This window comes from Apus apus, chromosome 4, assembly GCF_020740795.1.
Source record: "Apus apus isolate bApuApu2 chromosome 4, bApuApu2.pri.cur, whole genome shotgun sequence".
NCBI classification, from domain to species: Eukaryota; Metazoa; Chordata; class Aves; order Apodiformes; family Apodidae; genus Apus; species Apus apus.
The window spans coordinates 56,421,850-56,440,807 of NC_067285.1; the positions used below are offsets into that span (position 1 = coordinate 56,421,850).

At 40.3% G+C, this 18,958-nt stretch overlaps 1 protein-coding gene across 5 annotated transcripts in view; it reads right to left on the reverse strand.

Annotated features, from left to right (window-relative positions):
- The window catches only part of ZNF827 (zinc finger protein 827), a 106,007-nt gene that overhangs the window by 15,314 nt on the left and 71,735 nt on the right, over positions 1–18,958 (reverse strand). The gene's annotated exons all lie outside the window — the stretch shown is intronic.

The following is an 18,958-nucleotide window of genomic DNA, read 5'->3' on the forward strand; positions in this document are numbered from 1 at the left end:
AATAACAGAAACCGTATCAGCAAGCCTCTGCAAGGGTCCTATTGCTTGAGGAGAAGGGTCCACTGTTGTAAGAGGTGCACAAAACGGCAAGGGTGCTCAGCAGCCGGTGGTGAGGGGACTTGGTTTAAGACTTACTTCTGGTAAAAGGCCTTCTATTTCCACTAGAATGAAAGATGCAGGTTGCAGAGCACCTTTCTCTAAGCCAACACGACTTGTGGGCTTGCTGTCCAAAGCGAGCTCCACCAGTGCACTTGTTCATGCCGTGAAGGAGGAAAACCACTTGGCTGGGATTTTCAGGTAAACGGGAGGAGAGGAGCAGAAGAACCTCTTATGGAGTGTAAGTTAGTATTGTAGAGGTTGGCACAGACCAGCAAAATCTTCATCCGATGAAGCACTGAAGAATAAACACCCGCCTTGTACAGGCAGCTGCTCACTGACAGAGTCACCTACCACTGCAATACCAGGTCTCCTTCACAAATAGGTGCCCAGCCAGCTCCACTGTGGTTTTGGCAATGAGCTGTCAAATACTGTAGTTAATTTAAGCAATAATAACAACCTAGCCTCATTTGGGGCAGAGATTCCACATAGCAACTCAGCAAGTTTAGGGATGGTCATACTTGCCAGCCCCTTTTCAGCAGCTCTTACTCTCTCCTGTGACCCTGTAACATGTACAATGTTCAGCACAACAAAGGAATTCTGAGGCATCTCTGAGTGCTGCCACCCAACTACATATTCTTCTTAAAATAATTTCTAGTTGGACAAGTTCTGCCTACCCAAAATAGCCATAATAACCATTTTAAAAAGGAAGACTGCCCCTCGTTCCCTAAGGGCTGCAACTGACCCCCACATCCTCCAAGAGCTTCAATAAAAAAATATTTTTTGTTACTATCCTCAAGTTCAGAACAACGAAAAAAATCTGACTCTGTACTAATGCTACAGATATTTTAGCAGAGTTTCTTGAGTACATAATCAAAACAGGGCTTCAAAAGAGGAATATGGTAATAATTATAAGAGAAGGTCACAAGGGTGTAGGTTGCTTCAATATGGTCACAACAAAAATGAGTTAATTGGGATGCATACCAAACAAGCAGGCTCAATTAAGTAAATAAGTTTCTTAACTTCATCATTAGTTATCAGCCCTGTTTTATCTCTTAAGAAGAAAAAATATAGTAACTTCTTCCCTATGGAGGATTTATAGCTATCACTTCTGGGAAGCTCATGGGATGGTGGAAAAATACCAGCTTTCTGATTATCTCAAGCTGGTGAAAGCTAGTCCCTTGCAAAACTGCTGCAGATTTTTCATTGATGCAAAGAGGATACAGTAGGTGTTTTTGAAAGTACTTCGATTTACTTCAAAGATTTATTCCTGGAGTCCTAACTAGAGTGATTCTTTCTTCTTTTTCAAATGAATTGTCTCTCTGTAGCAAAGTGCTTTTTCTATTCAGGAAGCTTCTTGGCTGGTTCATGGCAAACCAGGCTTGGTCTGTGGTGCAACAGGAGCCTCAGCACTTCATGGAAGATGTCTCAGCCCAAGGGAAACCATGTAGTTCAACCCACCTTCCCCTCAGGGCAGCTTTATCTGCAGCCTGGAAACTGATGCTGTGTCCATACAGTGGTCCAGAAATCTTCCCAGAACATACCCAGCAACTGACCTTGCCAGTGACCTGAAGAATCAGGTGAGTCAACATCCACATTCAGTCCTTAGGCTCTGTCTCTAATGAATGCTGATGAATGGTATTTTCCACGAAGTGAGTACAAGTCCAGTGACTCTGAGACCAAACTACTGGTTTGTGCATAGTGTTCTCTGTGTCCCAGAGCACTCTATCAAGACAGTCAGCATCATTATTCTTTAAGAATACCTTACACAGTGGCCAGGAAGAAGATGGACTGAGACCAACTAATATTAAATAATAAATCACCGTTGTGAGAGATGTCCCACAGAAATCCATCTTTCACCATGACATCCCTATACTATAATGAAGAGAAAAAAGAAAAAAAAAAAGGACTTGATATAAGATTTCCACTTTAAATGAATACTCCACAGCAAATTCCAAAAATTGTGTGTTAGAAAAGCATACACAACAAATTAATATCAAAGTAATTTAGTAAGTATTGGACTGCTTTTCTGTATGGGTTTTGGAATTTAAAACAAAATATGCTTAGTTAAATGGAAGGCCTCCAAGTTCTCCAGTACATCATTACAAAGTAATAGATTAAGGCTCAGTACATTACAGGCTAGTAATACAATTATTTTGAAATGATTTGCATAGAAGTCTTAACAGCTGAAATTTTTATGCAAAGGTAAAGCTTAATTCTCAATGAAATACAGTGAAATACATCTTTATGGAAATCTTTACTGCCCTTCTGTGTCACCTGGTGTAATTTCCCTACTAACCCCAAGTTAACTTAATAACGAGTGGCTGTGTAAAGCTGAGCAACCAAGATGGGGTTAAAAACCTGCTGGGACTGTCACCATCTGTATTTCTCCTGAGACGAGGACAAGGTGGACATGAGCTGCAGAAATACTGTTCTATCCCTCCTCTTGCCCCTCCAAATAGATTAATTTTTGGCAAACAAAGCCCAGCAGCTTGGAGAGTTACTTTTTACCCCTTCCTAAGCTGTTGGGTGTAATTCTGAACAGCTATGTATATTCAGTTTTCACATATAACTATTCATTTTTTTTTCTCTTATCCTCAAACTGGTACTATGAGAGTGCATTAATCACCCTTTCTGAAAAGCCTTTAGCCTGACTTTTGTCAAGAAATGCTGGGAGAGGATACCATATCTTGTTGAAGCTGTAACTGAGGAAGAGAACAAAGTGTGACCTGAATACATAAGTAACTGTCTAGAGGCACCAAATCAGCCTTGTGGCTGCTAGTAGCTGTCACAAACAAAAAGTTCCGCAGGGATTGGCTTTGGACTCTGATATATGGTACTTTGATAACTTACTTTCTTTTACTTAGCTTCCATATTTTTCAATTACTGCTTCACAGTGATTTATACTATATTATGATTTAATCTGTTGTTCAATGCCATGCCTACCTTTACAGCTTTGTACTAATAACTGAAAGAATAAAAATGCTGTTTAACTGAAAAAGCTAAGGAAACAAACAAAGTATGCTGAAGTGTCATTCAAAGAAGATAAATTCCTATTTTGTAACCTTTGCTGGTTACTGTCTGCTCTCACATCCTATAACTCAAACAGCTCCTCCTCTGTTTCATCTTCACACTTCCACAGACCTCAGAAGAAACAAAATCCATGAGGGCAGATCCTTGTGATGACATGGAGTCATACAGATACGAACTAAGTAAGATTTTCCTTTGCTCTAAGTATTCCTTAAAGAGGTAGAAGTGAGAGGTGCTGATGAGTCTTAACAAGGAAGGCCAAAATTTATTCTATCTCCATTCTTCTGGAAGTGTGTCATATTTATACTTTGGGTTACTCAGACACCACATAGTTTGACACCACACAGATGGTCAAGAAGAAATCAGATAAGTAATTTTGAAAATGAAATGAACAGAAATCCTGTGAAGGAAGAAAATAGAGAGTGGTGGTTAGACTATTTTCAGTCAATCCTGCTTGCAAGCCAAATGCAGTGAAGAAAACAAGATAGAGGTCTAGAGGATCTGGTAACAGAATAAACACCCAGAATGAGGCCAAGAGCCGAGAGGGAGAGATGGCCTAACTCAGAACAGGAGATGAATTGGGCAAAGGCAGAGGATAGCTGATACAGAAGAAGAGAAAAGGAAGTGTGCAGTACCTCCCTCCTCATTGTGCAGGGGATAAAACTTGATGTGAAGGATACGATATGCAGAAGGAAGCTCCCACAGAAGAATGCATCTAAAAAGTCCCACCAAACCAGAAAATTAATAAACTGACTGAGAAATAGTGCTGGACAAGGTAACCAGGTTTCTGTGAGCTCATGGCAAGAAGGTGAACATTACCAGCAATGCAGCTGTCCCGTAGCAAGGCACCTCACTTTGCCCTGAAAGACTTAGTCATCAGATAACTTTTGGCTACTACCAGCCTGAAGTGAATAGCTGCTATCTAGTCCTTTGTGACCTTTCAAGTACCCCACCTTTACACAAGAGGTAAATACACTGTATACAGCTCTATATGCATGTCACAAAAGCTTATTCCATTTGTAAGGTTATTTCTATTCTGTTATGTCTAAAATACAAAAAGTTAAATAAAAGACTCATTCAGAAAGAAGGTATTCAGGTCAGGAAATAATGCAAAAAATGCTTTAAAAACATGTATTTGGTCAAAGAAATTTTCTTTCCTTCTTCTGCAGTCAACACGCTGGAGGGGAGGGAGATCATCTAGAGGGACCTTGACAGGTTTGAGAGATGGGCCTGTGCAAACTGCATGAAGTTCAGGAAGGTGAAGTGCAAGGTCCTGCATCTGGGTCAGGGAGATCCCAAGCACAAATAGAGGTTGGGTGGAGAATGGATTGAGAGCAGCCCTAGGGAGAAAGACATGGGGATGCTGGTTGATGAGAAGCTCAACATGAGCCAGCAATGTGTGCTCACAGTCCAGAAAGCCAACCATGTCCTGCATGGGCTGCATCAAAAGAAGCATGGCCAGCAGGTCAAGGGAGTCTTGACCTGTCCCTCTATTCTGCTCTTGTGAGGCCCCACCTGGAGTACTATGTCCACTTCTGAAGCCCCCCACACAAGAGGATACGGACCTGTTGGAGCGAGTCCAGAGAAGGGCCACAAAGACGATCAGAGGGCTGGAGCACATCTATGAAGACAGGCTGAGAGAGCTGGGAGAGATATTTAAGGTCCCAAACCATTCTATGATTATATCTTCCTACTTTCTGCAGTGTTTCCATCATCAAACATGCATTTTATTGCTTTGGAGCCTTCCACTTACATGTTCATCTATCACCTCTGGCAAGCACACTGTATTTAGAAATTGAGAATTCCTTTTATGAAATATGTAGCTAAGGCTCTGCTACAAGCTTGTTTGCTGAAACCCTGCAAAAGGTTCACAAGCTCAAAAATATATTGACTATATGAAATTGCATACTATGTATCTTCCTCCCTGCCCAACTTACTTTCACAAAGGTTTTATTTGTTAGCTCCAGAATTCTAATTTCTAGTAAGTCAGTTAAAATAAATGGGAGAATCCTTCCAGATGCTGGAGTTCCCAAGTAAGATGTGTCTTGTGACTTATCCTAAGGTATCTGTGATTCTGAATGGTCCTGCAGTCTTCATTTGTCACTGCCAGCATCACAGCAACCTGTCTAGTCTTATTTTAGGATGTATCTTTTACTACAAGTAGACTCATCCACTATTAGCCAGAGCTAAGCAACCGCTTTTTTTTGTCATAAAAATGTTCAATATTCCCCACAAAAAGAAGAAGAAAACTTCTTCTTGTTTTTTTGTTTGTTTTTTAAATTTTTAAATCAAACTTCAGCTGAAATGGCAAGCTGGTTTGCCTGACTGCTTTGTGGTATTTTTTCCATGCCTGTGTGTAGCTACTGAAAGCAGTCAATGCTGACCCCCCTAATATCAATTCAGGGGCAGCTGTTGAGACCACCTCATGCTGGCAGCAGAGCCTGGTGCCCAAGTGGGCAATTATGCAGCAGGTATGAGAAGTTATTTGGAGGGATTTAATGATACTCTAATAATAATTAAAAAACCCAAATTAACACAAAATTATTGCTCAAATAAAAGAACCCTAGCTCCACTTGTGAGGAGGTCATGTACTTTTTGTTTCCTGAGTCCTGAAAAACTCAATGATAGAGTAACTGCACTCAGGAAACAGTGAAATTCTTGCTAAGTAAAAAACTTAAGCTCTTATGTTTTTCTCAAATGTTTTTGCAAATAACTAACATTACTATGCAGGTAAAAAGCTGTAATGTTATGATAATTTAAAATCCTTGATATGGAAGAAAATAGAATCCAAGTAATTTTATGTATCAGTAGTATGGTGCTTAAGTTGCTATTTCTAAAAACATCAACCATAAAAGTTGGAAATATTTCAATAAAAAGCTTGCAGGACCCAGAAAAAGAAATGTTCACATTGTGCATGGAGGTATTCTGAGAAGATCAGTGAAAAGACAGAAAGATTTGGGGTTTGTGAAAAGAATAAATACAAATAAAAGATGAAAGTCATTGATGCCTCCAAAGAGGAACATGGGAAAATGGTGAAGCTCACTTCACTGCTAACACTGAGCCTACTGCTCAAAAATGGACAGTCAGAAGCAGGGTAAGAGAAACAAAACCTGAGTCAGGGCAAAGACATGGTAGGGACAGGCTGACTTCAAAACACCTATTTTAACTTCACTTAGACAACAGAAGACTTCTAAGTAAACGGTGAGATGTAACCTTCATCTGCATTATAAAGCTTTGAGATTTGCTTTTATTGTCTGAATTAAGCTCAAAACTAAGAAACAACCAAGAAAAAGAAAAAAATCCTCAGTTCAAAACTTCAATCTGTGCAAAGTGGCTGGAGTTGCAGATTTTTAGGTACCCTAAAGCTGCAATAACATTGCGGTAGTTTCTTGATAGTGGCTTTTACAACTCCTACTCTTTAACATCAAGTGAGGATAACACTGGACAACACACTCTATTCCCCCCAACTTGTATTATCCACTGTACTGCTTTAGCATCAAGCATAAACAGCATTGTTTTGGTAGTAACTTCATTCCTTATACAATAAGGAAGCCTAGAACAATGTAAACTTCCCCACATATTCAAAGTAAGGCCCTCAGCTGTGAATTTACTGGCCAAAAAGAAGGAGACTCCCTGCACAGGCTCCAAGAATTCCTCAATCATTCACATTGACAAAGGTCAGTTTGGTTTCATGACTATAGATGAAGTAATGCAACATGGCCAGGATGGAAATGTGGTGGGGTTTTATTGTTTTTATTTTTTTGTTTGTTTTTGTTTTCACTGAGGGTCTTGAGACATTGCAGGAAGCATCAACAAATCCACTCCTGCAAAACTGTTTTAAAAGCCTACCTGATCATTGCTGGCCAAGAGAACAATCAGTCCTTTCAGTAGCAAAGAGCTCCATCATCATAACTTTACCTTTTTTTGCTTGTTTAGAAATAATAGCTATTCTAAATAGAGGTTAAATTCTGCATCTATGGTCAGAGAAAAAACTGATAATGTGCACTCTGTTGTCTTTGCACAATGTATTTCATTTCAATATAATGCAAGAATATCCTCCTGAAAATATCTTCCTGATAACTGTAGATGTGCCACAATGAATTTACAGAAGCTCTCTCTAGTTCACTCCCAAGCAGTTGGCCCTCACATTTAGCTCAACCATTTACGCTGCTTATAACTTTTATTGGGGGCTACAACATTGAGTTCGTATGACCTTATGAAAGTATAATTTGCTTTTATTGTTATTTTTAAACCACAATTAATTAATTTCTGTAATGCCAATAGGTTTCTACCCTTTTCTTTTTTTTACAATTCTGCTTAAGGCACACTTTCTAAGAAACTCTTAAAAATCACTCAGAGACATTTGTGCACATTTAGGACCTTTATGGTGTTTGTACAGATTTTACTTTATTTTTGTTTTTGCCACAATGACCACTTCTACTTGCAAGTTCACCTGAAACAGGGGCTTTTATTTCATAGAGGAGGTAAAAACACACCTAGGGCACTTAGCAGAGGCTAAAACTAGTACTTCCTACCCAGAATTCAGATACAGATCAAGAAAAATTTGCCTTTAAACAACATCTTTCTTTCCAGCTTTCTGCATCCTTTTTAGTGAAGCAAAAGCTGCAATACTAGAGAAACTGCAGACTGGTGACCTGAAATCTCAGTTCCTGGGCTGACTGAATTAACACAGAAGAGTCAAAAGTAGATCAAAGTAACTGCATACCTCTGGCCAGATCCACATTTCCATGTTTTATCAAGCTGCCAGGGAAAGGTACCACCCTTCACAGTATGTTTGCTGCTGTAGAAGAAAATGTTCTTACTGCTTTTATTGCAGATTCCCCAAGTGATAAGCAGTGAATCTGCCATTTCCTTGAAGCCCTTAACTCACTCTTTTAAGAGATTTACCTCTCTCCTTGCTCTCTCTCTTATCACAGGCACATGGATCTACCATCCTCTCCTTCCTTCTGCACTACTCTACCATCTGCCTTCTGCTCAGGTTGCATTGGCAGGGCACTAGTCAGCACCACGACTACCCCAAATTCAACTAAAACACCCATCAACCAGCACAGTGAATTTGTACTCTTATTTTTATAAAACAGTGGTCTCTTACACACACACACACATTTGTCCAAATAGCCTGATGAATTTTGCATTTAATTTATTCTTAGGCAGACAAATATTATACAAGACAACCTTGTACAAGATAATAAAATAGGTGAGGACTGGAGAGTCCCAAGGTAACTCTAAATAGAAATGTCAGGAACGATGGGTTCCAATTCCTTTTGCAAAGCAAGAAAAGTAACTTTAAAACCACTCTTTCTGTTTCAAGTTGAGCTTGCATTTGGAAAAGTTCCATATTCAGGACACAGCCTGACTCAATGTTGGTGTTCACTTTTACAAAATATTCTGATATTAAGAAAGACAAAAGAGGATATGAAACTATAGATGAGTTTGAATAAGATGCAGAGTCTACAACACAGCATGCTAAGTATTTCCAAACCAAAAGCCTCATCTATCAGATCTATTTCAAGAGGTTATTTAAACACCATTATAGCTTTGCTACTGCATTTACATCACAGAATTAGAGCTGGGAAGGGACCTCAGGAGCCCATCTTGTCTCTGTCTCACCGGGAGGCATACCAGCCACACTCCAAACATACACATCAGTCCAGACAGGTGTTTGTCTAACTTATTTTTTTAAAAAACATCCCATGACAGAGGCTCCACGGTCTCCTGTGACAGTTGTGCCAGTCCAAAACCACCCCCATGACAGGAAGTTTTACTTGGTGTTTGCCTTAAATCTCCTCTGCTGCCATGTGAGTCTGTTTTCCCTCATTCAGCTCACATGAACACAGGCAAGGTTTATTCTTTTTCTCTCAATGTTGTCATTTTACAAATTTGCATACCATTACCATCTCCTCCTTTTCTTCTCCAGAATAAACAAACACAAATTCTTCAACTTTTACACGTTTTCTAAACCTCTGACCACTGCTGTCGTCCACATTGTTCTTGGATTACAGAGCTCAAAACTGAATTCAGGGCTCCAACAGCAAAGCACAATTATGACATGTGCCTTACAGACAACATTCCCAACATCTCAGCCAGATATCTGCCCTTTCTGCAATCTGTTCCATGTCATCTCTACATACACTGACCAAGACTAATCCAGATCCCTTCCTTACGTTGCACTGCCTGGGCATCCATCCCTCTCCCTTCTTTGTGGCATTCATCATTCCTGCAGGCACAGAATTTGGTCCTCATTGAATTGGCTACTATTTTCCAGATCACGCTCAAGACTGAAATCTAGTTCTGTCCTCTGAACTACTTACAGCATCTCCAAACATAGTGTCAGCAAGACATTTAATAAACATGCTTTCTCTTCCATTATCAACACCATTAAGAAAAGGACAGGTTAATACTACAGCAAGCACAAACCCTTGCAAAACCTCACATGGTCCCTGGGGTTTAACAGCTACTTTATTATTAACCACTTAATTACAGTTGCACCTACTCTTGGTTTCCCTGCTTACTATGAGGATGTTGTGGGAGGCAGCACAGCCTCACTCAGCTCAAGAGGTCAAGTTTCTTCAAGGACTTGGCAAGAACTATAGTTAGGCTTCTTTCCATCAAAGTCTCAAAGTTGGTTACAGTTGTCCTTCCTGAAGCCAGCTGCTGTTATTTTGCTGTTTTCCCTTCATTCTTCCTCAAAAACCACATTCTATCACTTCAGTCATTCTTAACCAAGTTACCTTCTGTCACCTGCATCATAACACAGGTCCCAAGAACTTGCTGGACACCCTTGTGCCATCCTGAATTCACCTGCCAACAGAAGACAAGGTAGACAAAACGCCACTTTTCTCATTCTGTATTTTGGATGAGTGTAGCTGCTTGGGGAGCCCTATTCAGATTTGACCTCCACCTGTGTTAGATACTTATTTTAAAATATTGATAGTAACAATTGTTTTACTTTTTAAAAAATCACTTGCTGTTGAATAACAGACTAAGAAAACATAGAAAAAAATTATAAGAGATGCCAAAACCTGACCTGTTTGAAAGGATAAAAACCCCAATTGCTAGGTTTTATTTTTCCATGTGGGATGAGACACTTACTTTGGTCATTTTGCTTAGAATTTGATGTTGGTGATATTTCTGAACAGCATTTGGTTTACTGAGTTTAGTGAATGGGATCTAGTTTAGGTTTATTCTGAATGAAACCACAAGGTATTTGTTCTGAGTGAAATTACTTAGTTCTCCTGTCCTTTACCATCAGGTTAGTTAGAAGGGAAAACAGAAAGGTCTGGTCACATTCCCCTTAGCTGCTTTGGGAATGGCAAATAAGTACTGATTGATGACAAAAAATAAAACATGTACAACTAAGCACATGCCACACACTACACTTGTCCTATGGATTGCCAAAGGATGCACGGTGCCTTTGAGCAAGAGGCAGTTTGCTGGCTTTAAAAGGTTTGTTCTGCATAATAACATTTTCAGTTCTGAAGAGGACTTGTTAGTTAAGAAGACTGTGGCTCCTCAGGACACAGTCACTATTACCCTATCACAGATCTGCAACATAAATGCACTAGGGTGCAAACCTGTTTGGCAACAGACTCAGAAAAAGCTGCAAGGGAAACGTAGTGCTGTGATCAGTTGCAGCCACATTGGTTATGATCCCATTAAAGGAATCAGAAATTTGGAACCCTCTGCTTGATGACTGTAGTGCAAAGTGGTTGTCAAGGCATCTCGGAACACAGCGAGAGCAAACTGCACCCAGGCAGACGATAAGGGGAATCTAAAACCAGGATGTGATCCATAGAAAACATGCTAGAGCCAAAACCACTGTCACATAGTTTAGCACTGAATTACGTTAACAAAATCTGCAAAATCTTTCTTGCTTTGGAGAACTATGCCAAGCACAGCCCACTTCTATAGCAGTCCAACTATCCCACCTTCCTAGAATCACTTTCCACAACCTGCCAGCTCTCTGTCTCTTGTGATCAGACGTCAGAGAGCAGCCACAGTTCCTGACAGTCCCCAGCCTTCTAGAGAGTGCAAAGACAGAGAGTGTACACCAGTCAATGTGCACCCAAAAGAGACTTTTTCTGTGTGATGAAAGTAAAATGCATGGTGGAGATAAGGAACTAGAATCAGCTACTCAAATCAATCTGCCACTCTCATGAAAATTTTCCTACCACCTATGAAGCTGTCATACAGGTTGGATTTGTCAGAGGGATCTCACCAGCATTCTTCTTCACGCACCTCCATGGATTTTTACACAAACACACACATGCATACACATACACAAAAAGAAGAGTATTTGGTTGAATCTTACCTCAGTCAGAAGAGGCAAATACTTCTTTCAGAAGAGGAATAAAATCAAATGGGTGCTTTTGAGGACTGAGAGAAGCAGAATTTGCAAGGCTTAGTGAGCACCTACCACTGTGTTCTGCAGGCACCAATGACAGCAGTGTGGCATCTACCTCCAGCACCACTTTCAACGAGCACATTTCACAGAAATACTGAGTTAGAAATGAAAAACAAGACCAAGTGCCTGATGGAGCATGACTTGCATAGTGAATTAAGTGCCACTCTACACTTTTCCAGCCTGCCAGAAGTCAATAGCGGTCAGGAACTCTGATAATCAAGAAACTGAAGGGGGTATCTCATGTCCTGGGTAGGCAGATCTCATAACTCAGACCAAAGCTGAAAGCAAATATAATGACCATAAGCACTAATAATGGGATAAGACGGGGGGGGGACGGGGAAGGATGGTGGTGGTGGAAATTCACTACATAAGTCAATTTATGTTCGTGTACACTCCCTGTGCAACTATATTGGCAATAAAAATTGCTGTTCCACCACAGGGACAGAAGCCACTGCCAGGATCTTAAAATATTCTTTTAGACTTTCAAAGAAGTCTAAAGTCCAGCAAATATAATTAAGGGATTGGAGCATCTGTCATACAAGGAGAGCCTGAGAGAGATAGGATTGTTCAACCTGGAGAAGAAAAGGCTTGGTGGGATCTTTCCAATCTGTATGAATACCTGATGGGGGGGAATAAGAAGATGAAGCCAGGCTCCTTTCAGTGATGCTCAGTGGAGGGGACACAAAGGCACAAATAAAAACACAGGAAATTCTATTTAAACATAATAAACCACTCTTTTTTGTTGGGGTGGGTTTTTTTTGAGGCTTTGTTTGTTTTTGTGGTTTTTTTGTTGTTGTTTGTTTGTTTGTTTGAAACTGTGAGTGGGATGAAACACTGGCACAGACAGCCCAGAGAGTCCCTATCCCTGGAGATACTGAAGACTGGAGACAGTCTTGAGCAATAAGCTGACCCTGCTCTGAGGATGGGGGTGGAACTAGACTTCCTACCCCAACCACATTCTGTGATTCTCTCAAAAATAATGATCCACGGGTTCTGATGTCCTGAATAAATTAGAAATCAATTGCTTGTAATTGTGACCTTAACTGCTAGCTTTCCTTTGCATACATAGGACTGTGAAGAAAGCCTTTGTAAACTAAACAGAGGATTAACCACAATGTGAAGTTAAGAGGCTTTTTGGCAGGTGTAAGCAAATAACAACTAACCCTAAGAAGGTGTGAATTGTGCTAATTAACTCCATGGGTACATGGGAGCTGGGAAGCTATATAAGAGCAATTTAAATGCAAACATTTTATTGCTGATCCCTTCACAGAAATCCTCAGAGGTTATACAGTTCATAGTCCCCTAAGGACATTTTCCTGGGTGACAGAAGAGCCAACAGTCCCCTACACAGAAATCAAACTCTCAAGGTGTCCCTTCATTTCTGCAGTGCAGTTACAGTAATCTAGGGGACAATGTAAGGTAAGTTAGGAAGTGAGGCAGCAGGAGACCAAGATGGAAAACTGTCACTGGCAACTTGTGAAGGTAGGGAAACTATAGTTGGATTTACTCTAACCTCATACTCAATTTATGAAACTCTTGACTCTCTTAACTAACCTTGTGATGACCTAAAATGCAGAGCTGGTTGCTGCAGAAGTTTATTTTGCTGCACAGCACAGGAGACCAGAATCAAGCACAAATACTGCCAGAAAATAGTATATATGAATGAGCACATCTGCAGGTTCGACCAAAAGAGCTCTTGTTATCTACTTTCTAGATACTTTGAGCCACAAGAAGTATATTGACCTTGGAGTGTCTTTTAAAGGGATTAGGAAGAAAGGCACATGCAAAATACTTCATACTAAAGAATGTATCTGTGGAACATGAACAGCTTGATTATTTATCACATTCAAGTAAAAACTCTAAACCCTCAGGACGTATTCTTCACCTACAGTCACAGAAGAAAGTAAACAAGATTAAGTGTGGTCACAGCCACGTCAGTCTCACACAAATGCTGAAATTTCACACAGACAAAAGATATGGCCTTGCCTTCACTCTGCTCACATCCCAACATTCCCATACAGTATTTGGAAAAAAAAAAAAAAAAAAAAAAGGAGATTAGTTCACTGCTTCCCCTGATCTGGCTTGCAGTGTGGCCACACAAATGTTAGTACTGCTGTGTTGGACAATGTGCAAAGATGAGGCCCAGGGAGCAGCCAGATTTTCCCCTTTATGCATATTAAAGCTACAGTGTTACAGAAAAAAAAATAAATTATAGAATTACTGCTTTAGAGGAAAGAAGCAGAAGGAGGGTGTCAGTATGAACAGTAACAGGAGAAACATGTATATCCTGAACAGTCCTGTAGGTCTGAACATGAGGAAATATTTGTTCCACATACAACCTACGTTCAATAAACATGAATACATGGGAACGCCACTAATTACATCATCAATGAAAATGTAACTGTCAACACCAAAATCCAAAATTTTTGCATGATGTTTCCAGTTTTCTGCTGAACTAAGTATCATCCTGCTAATTCAATATTGGCTTCTGGACATTTCTGAAAAAGCAGCATGGCCTATCTGTCATCTTACAGGTCAGTAAAGAGTGTGGAGACACTGTGACAGAAGAAGCTCTGATGCACTTCCAAAAAGGTACTTGAGGACAGAAGCTTTATTTGCTTTATTTCATGGAAATAAATAACATTGATAAATTCAGCTCTGGCACCAATGGATATAATTTAAAGAGCCAGGGCTATGAACGGATTACAACTGTTCAACGCCTAACCTACACCTTCCAGTTGAGAAAGTCTATTTTAGCCATGTGAAATTCACTTACCACAATCAAAACTACAGTTTTGCAAGATGTAATAAGTTTTCACAAAAAGATGGATTTTAATTGTTTTGTTTTGGTTTTTTTTATTTAATCCTCTACAGATGAGATTTTTTCAATATTTGGCACTATCAATGCAAATTAAGAGAATACCAGGTCCTTGGTGAATAGGAGAGAAAATAATAAAGTATTATTGTTATAGTACACACAGATAAACATAGAGGAAAAATATTCCTAAAAAACCCATGGCTGGGGTCTTTGTCAATACTGATGTCCTTAATAATAAAACGCAGATCAGTGATACTCACTATTCCTGATTTCATGAAGGCAGGTTTGATTTACAGAATGAGTCAGTGAGATAGTGAAAAGCTATTAAAACACATTAAAGACTGGCTAAGGGTCAGGAACACCAGAATAAAATCAAGTTTTTAATCTACCTAGTGATCTGGACTGAACTATATAGTCTGACATAAAACTAGACTCTGACAAAAGAAGAACCTTATAACATAAGATAAAAATACCGTTTTAAAGAAACTGAAATGAAAATTTTCATTTTTTTCTCCCTACCTTTTCCTAGGCAAAGAAGGTATTTTTGCTATTCCTATAGGGGAAAGCTGAAATTATTGAATTGTTTTAGTAAATATTATTTTGATACATGGGTAACTTTTGAACAAAATGTGATTGATTGGTGTGGACATCAATACTGTTTTATTTTATCCCCATTTTTGAGTAAAAATTTGTTTATTTGGACAGGAATAGTAATACAGAAAAGTGTAATGAAACCACAACTACCTTTTTATGGTTATTAATATAAAAAAAGCCTTATAAAGGAAGGGAAGCAGTTCCCCAAATCTATCCAATGCTTTTGAGCTACATACTACAGAAAACTACTTTCTCATCTTTGGAGAACAGGAAGAATTCACTAGAGATTCTCAGGAGTTACCATGTCTTTTGTGGGGCTGTTGAGTTCCCTTCTGACAGCTGTTGGAGATTGATTGTAATTTCCTTGTGTACCAGACTTAAAAGTCACTGCATGAGAATCACTTCTGCCTGTGATACTGCTGATCATCAGATTTATCACAGAATCAAAGAATCATAGAACTGTTCAGGTTGGAAAAAAGACCCTTGGGATCACCGAGTCCAGCCATCATCCCTACTCTACAAAGTTCTCCCCTAAACCATATCCACCAACACCACATCCAAAGGACCCTTAAACACATCCAGGGATGGCGACTCAACCATCTCCCTGGGCAGCCTATTCCAGTGTCTAACTGCTCTTTCTGTGAAAAATTTTTTCCTAATGTCCAGTCTAAACCTCCCCTGTTGCAGCTTGAAGCCATTCCCTCTTGTTCTGTTGCTAATTACCTGTGAGAAGAGACCAGCACCAACCTCTCTACAATGACCTTTTAGGTAATTGTAGAGACTGATGAGGTCTCCCCTCAGCCTCCTCTTCCTCAAACTAAACATTCCCAGCTCCTTCAGGTGTTCTTCATAAGATTTATTCTCTAGGCCCTTCACCAGCTTCATTGCCCTCCTCTGTACTCGCGCCAGCACCTTGATATCTCTCTTGAATTGAGGTGCCCAAAACTGGACACAATACCCCAGGTGTGACCTCACCAGTGCTGAGTACAGGGGGACAATCACCTCTCTACTTCTGCTGGTCACACTATTTCTAATACAAGCCAGGATGCCATTGGCTTTCTTGGCCACCTGGGCACACTGCTGGCTCATATTCAGCTGCTTGTCAATTAGAACCCCCAGGTCCTTTTCTGCCAGACACTTTCCAGCCACACTTCCCCAAGCCTGGAGCGTTGCCTGGGGTTGTTGTGGCCCAAGTGCAGGACCTGGCACTTGGCCTTGTTGAAGCCCAGACCATTGACATTAGTCCAATGATCCAATCTATCCAAGTCTCTCTGCAGAGCCTCCCTATCCACATGCAGATCAACACTCCAGCCTAGCTTGGTGTCATCTGCAGACTTACTGATGATACCCTCTATGTCCTTATCGAGATCATCAATAAAGATGTTAAACAGAAAGGGTCCCAACACTGAGCCCTGAGGAACACCACTTGTGACTGGCCCCAGCTGGATTTGACTCCATTGACCACCACTCTCTGGATCCAACTGTACACCCAGTGCTTGATCCAACAGATTGTATGCTCATCCAGGCTATGAGCAGCCAGTTTTCTTGAGAGTTCTAAGGGGAACAGTGCCAAATGCTTTTTGGAGGTCCAGACAGACAATATCCACAGCCTTTCCCTTGTCCAATAGTTGGGTCATCAGGTCATAAAAGGAGATCAGGTTTGTCAGGTAGGACCTGCCTTTCATAAACCCATGCTGACTAGGCCTGATCCCCTGGTTATCCTCTAGATGTCTTCTAATGACACTCAAGATGATCTCCTTCATGACCTTCCCTGGTACCGAGGTCAGACTGACAGGTCTATAGTTTCCTGGATCCTCCTTTCTGCCTTTCTTATAGATGGGTGTTACATTTGCTTCCCTCCAGTCTGTTGGGTCCAGTTTACTTCACCTTTATTTCAGGCCAAATCCATTGCTCTGTTTTTATTTATTTAGGGTTGTCTTTTTTTCCCCCCTCCCCCACCTCCAGTAACTGCCCTGATGAGTGCGTTGCTCTCACACACATTTTAATATGACTTTCTTAATTATTTCATACTCCTTAGGGACCTCATATACTCAATGACCTACAAATAGCACTCAAATACCTGATTTTCTTTATAAACCTAATTTTCTTATAAACTGGCTACAAAGAAAAGTGGTTTGTGCTGAGGAGGACAGAACTTTGGATCAACCGTACTTAAAAATCCTCTTTAATAGCTTCAACACACACACATACAAACAAACAAAATCAGCATTGCAGAATTATTATCAATATGCAGAAATTTCAAACTATTAAAGAAAATCTTGAGAGTTAGAGTAACAAGTGAAACCATTCAAATTACAAAGTCATATGCTGAGAGAGCAGGAACAAGAACTTCTGTGGTATGCTGAAATCATCAGGTGAAAATTGTAAAGGGAAAGAAGATGTTACTATTTGATTAGAAAATGAACTGAGAGTCATCAGCATGTGGTAGTTAAAAAGGCTGATTATTCAGGAGAGGCATTTCCAATATACATATAGAAGACTGGATGCCACTGAAAAAGTCATTGGTAAGACCTCCTGTAAAATAGCATATATAGTTCTGACTACTCTTATTTGCAGACATTAATTTCCCTAAAAAGAGGCAGAAAAAGGCTATGGTGTTGGTCAGGAAATGGAAACCCTGTAATACTAAAAGAGACTAAAAGACATCGGCTAGCTTACTTCTCCAAAATTAAGGGGATGCAAGATGGCACATCAGATGGTGAACATCACAAGGGAGAAGAATTATCAAAGCTGAAGGACACTGCTGGTGAAACAACAGAAACAGAACTTGCTGTGAATAAATTCATGCTAAAAAGAGAGTGGCCGCAGCCCTTCAAAAGGGTGGACTTCTGAAACAGTGTCTACATAAAAATAATCATAGAAACACAGAATGCCTGGTTGGAAGGGACCTCCAGGGTCATCTGGACCAACCTTTTTAGGTAATTACATAGTTTAAATGAGATGGCCCAGCACCCAGTCAAGCTGAGTCTTAAAACTGTCCAGTGTGGGGGAGTCCACCACTTCCTTTGGGAGATTATTCTAATGTCTGTCTGTTCTCATGGTGAAAATTTTCCTTCTGGAGTCTAATTGGAATCTCCCCAGCAGCAACTTGTACCCATTACCACTTGTCTTTTCCATGTGACTCCTCGTAAAAAGGGAGTCTCCATCTCCTTGGTAGCCACCCTTAATGTAGGTTTAAGAAGGATCTTGACCATGAATGAGATTACATAATGTTGTTACCTATTACAGACAATAATTGAATTTGACACGAGATAACTTACTGTCTTATGTTCCTGTCACTTTTCCCAATTGCTCTGCAGTGAGGGTGCCAAGAAGACTGAAGAGAGAGTTGACAGGAGCTTGGGGATACCAGCACCCAAATTGGTGCTCTCTTGGAAAGAAGCACTATGTACATGGGGTTCCACCAAGGCCACTCAGACCAAGTGGCAGCGAAGGCTTCCCCATGCCACTCTGCCTGCCTGAGTCAAGCCAGGTTGCAGAGAGCCAGGACAGAGCATCAGCACAAACCCCATCCCATGCTTGCTCATCAGCTAGCTGTGCTAGCTGTGGTGACAGTGGCACAGAGCTGCATTTTTTGATAGAGGCACTGCTTAATGAACACTCTTGGCCATTAGCAGTTGTGCTTGGATTTTGGTTGTTGACTTGAAGATGACACTAGATTGGGAAATTCCTGTCATTTTCTTATGCTGTTCTTTTCTACTTCTTATCCTGTTTCAGGGATGAAAAAACCCAGAACAAATGTCAAGGGAAGACATACCTACAATTTATCCATGGGACACCACACACATTTCATAGCATTTTCTGTTACATCCTGCTGGCCTTTACAATGGTTTGTTACTGTTCCTTTATGCTACTCTCTGCTGAGATAAAGTTTCTTCTGAGCTATCAGTAGCACGACATAGACTATTTCTTCTTGCGAGGCTAGTAGAAACTAGTAGAAAATCTACCTGTGGGTAACCTGCTGTTCTTTTACA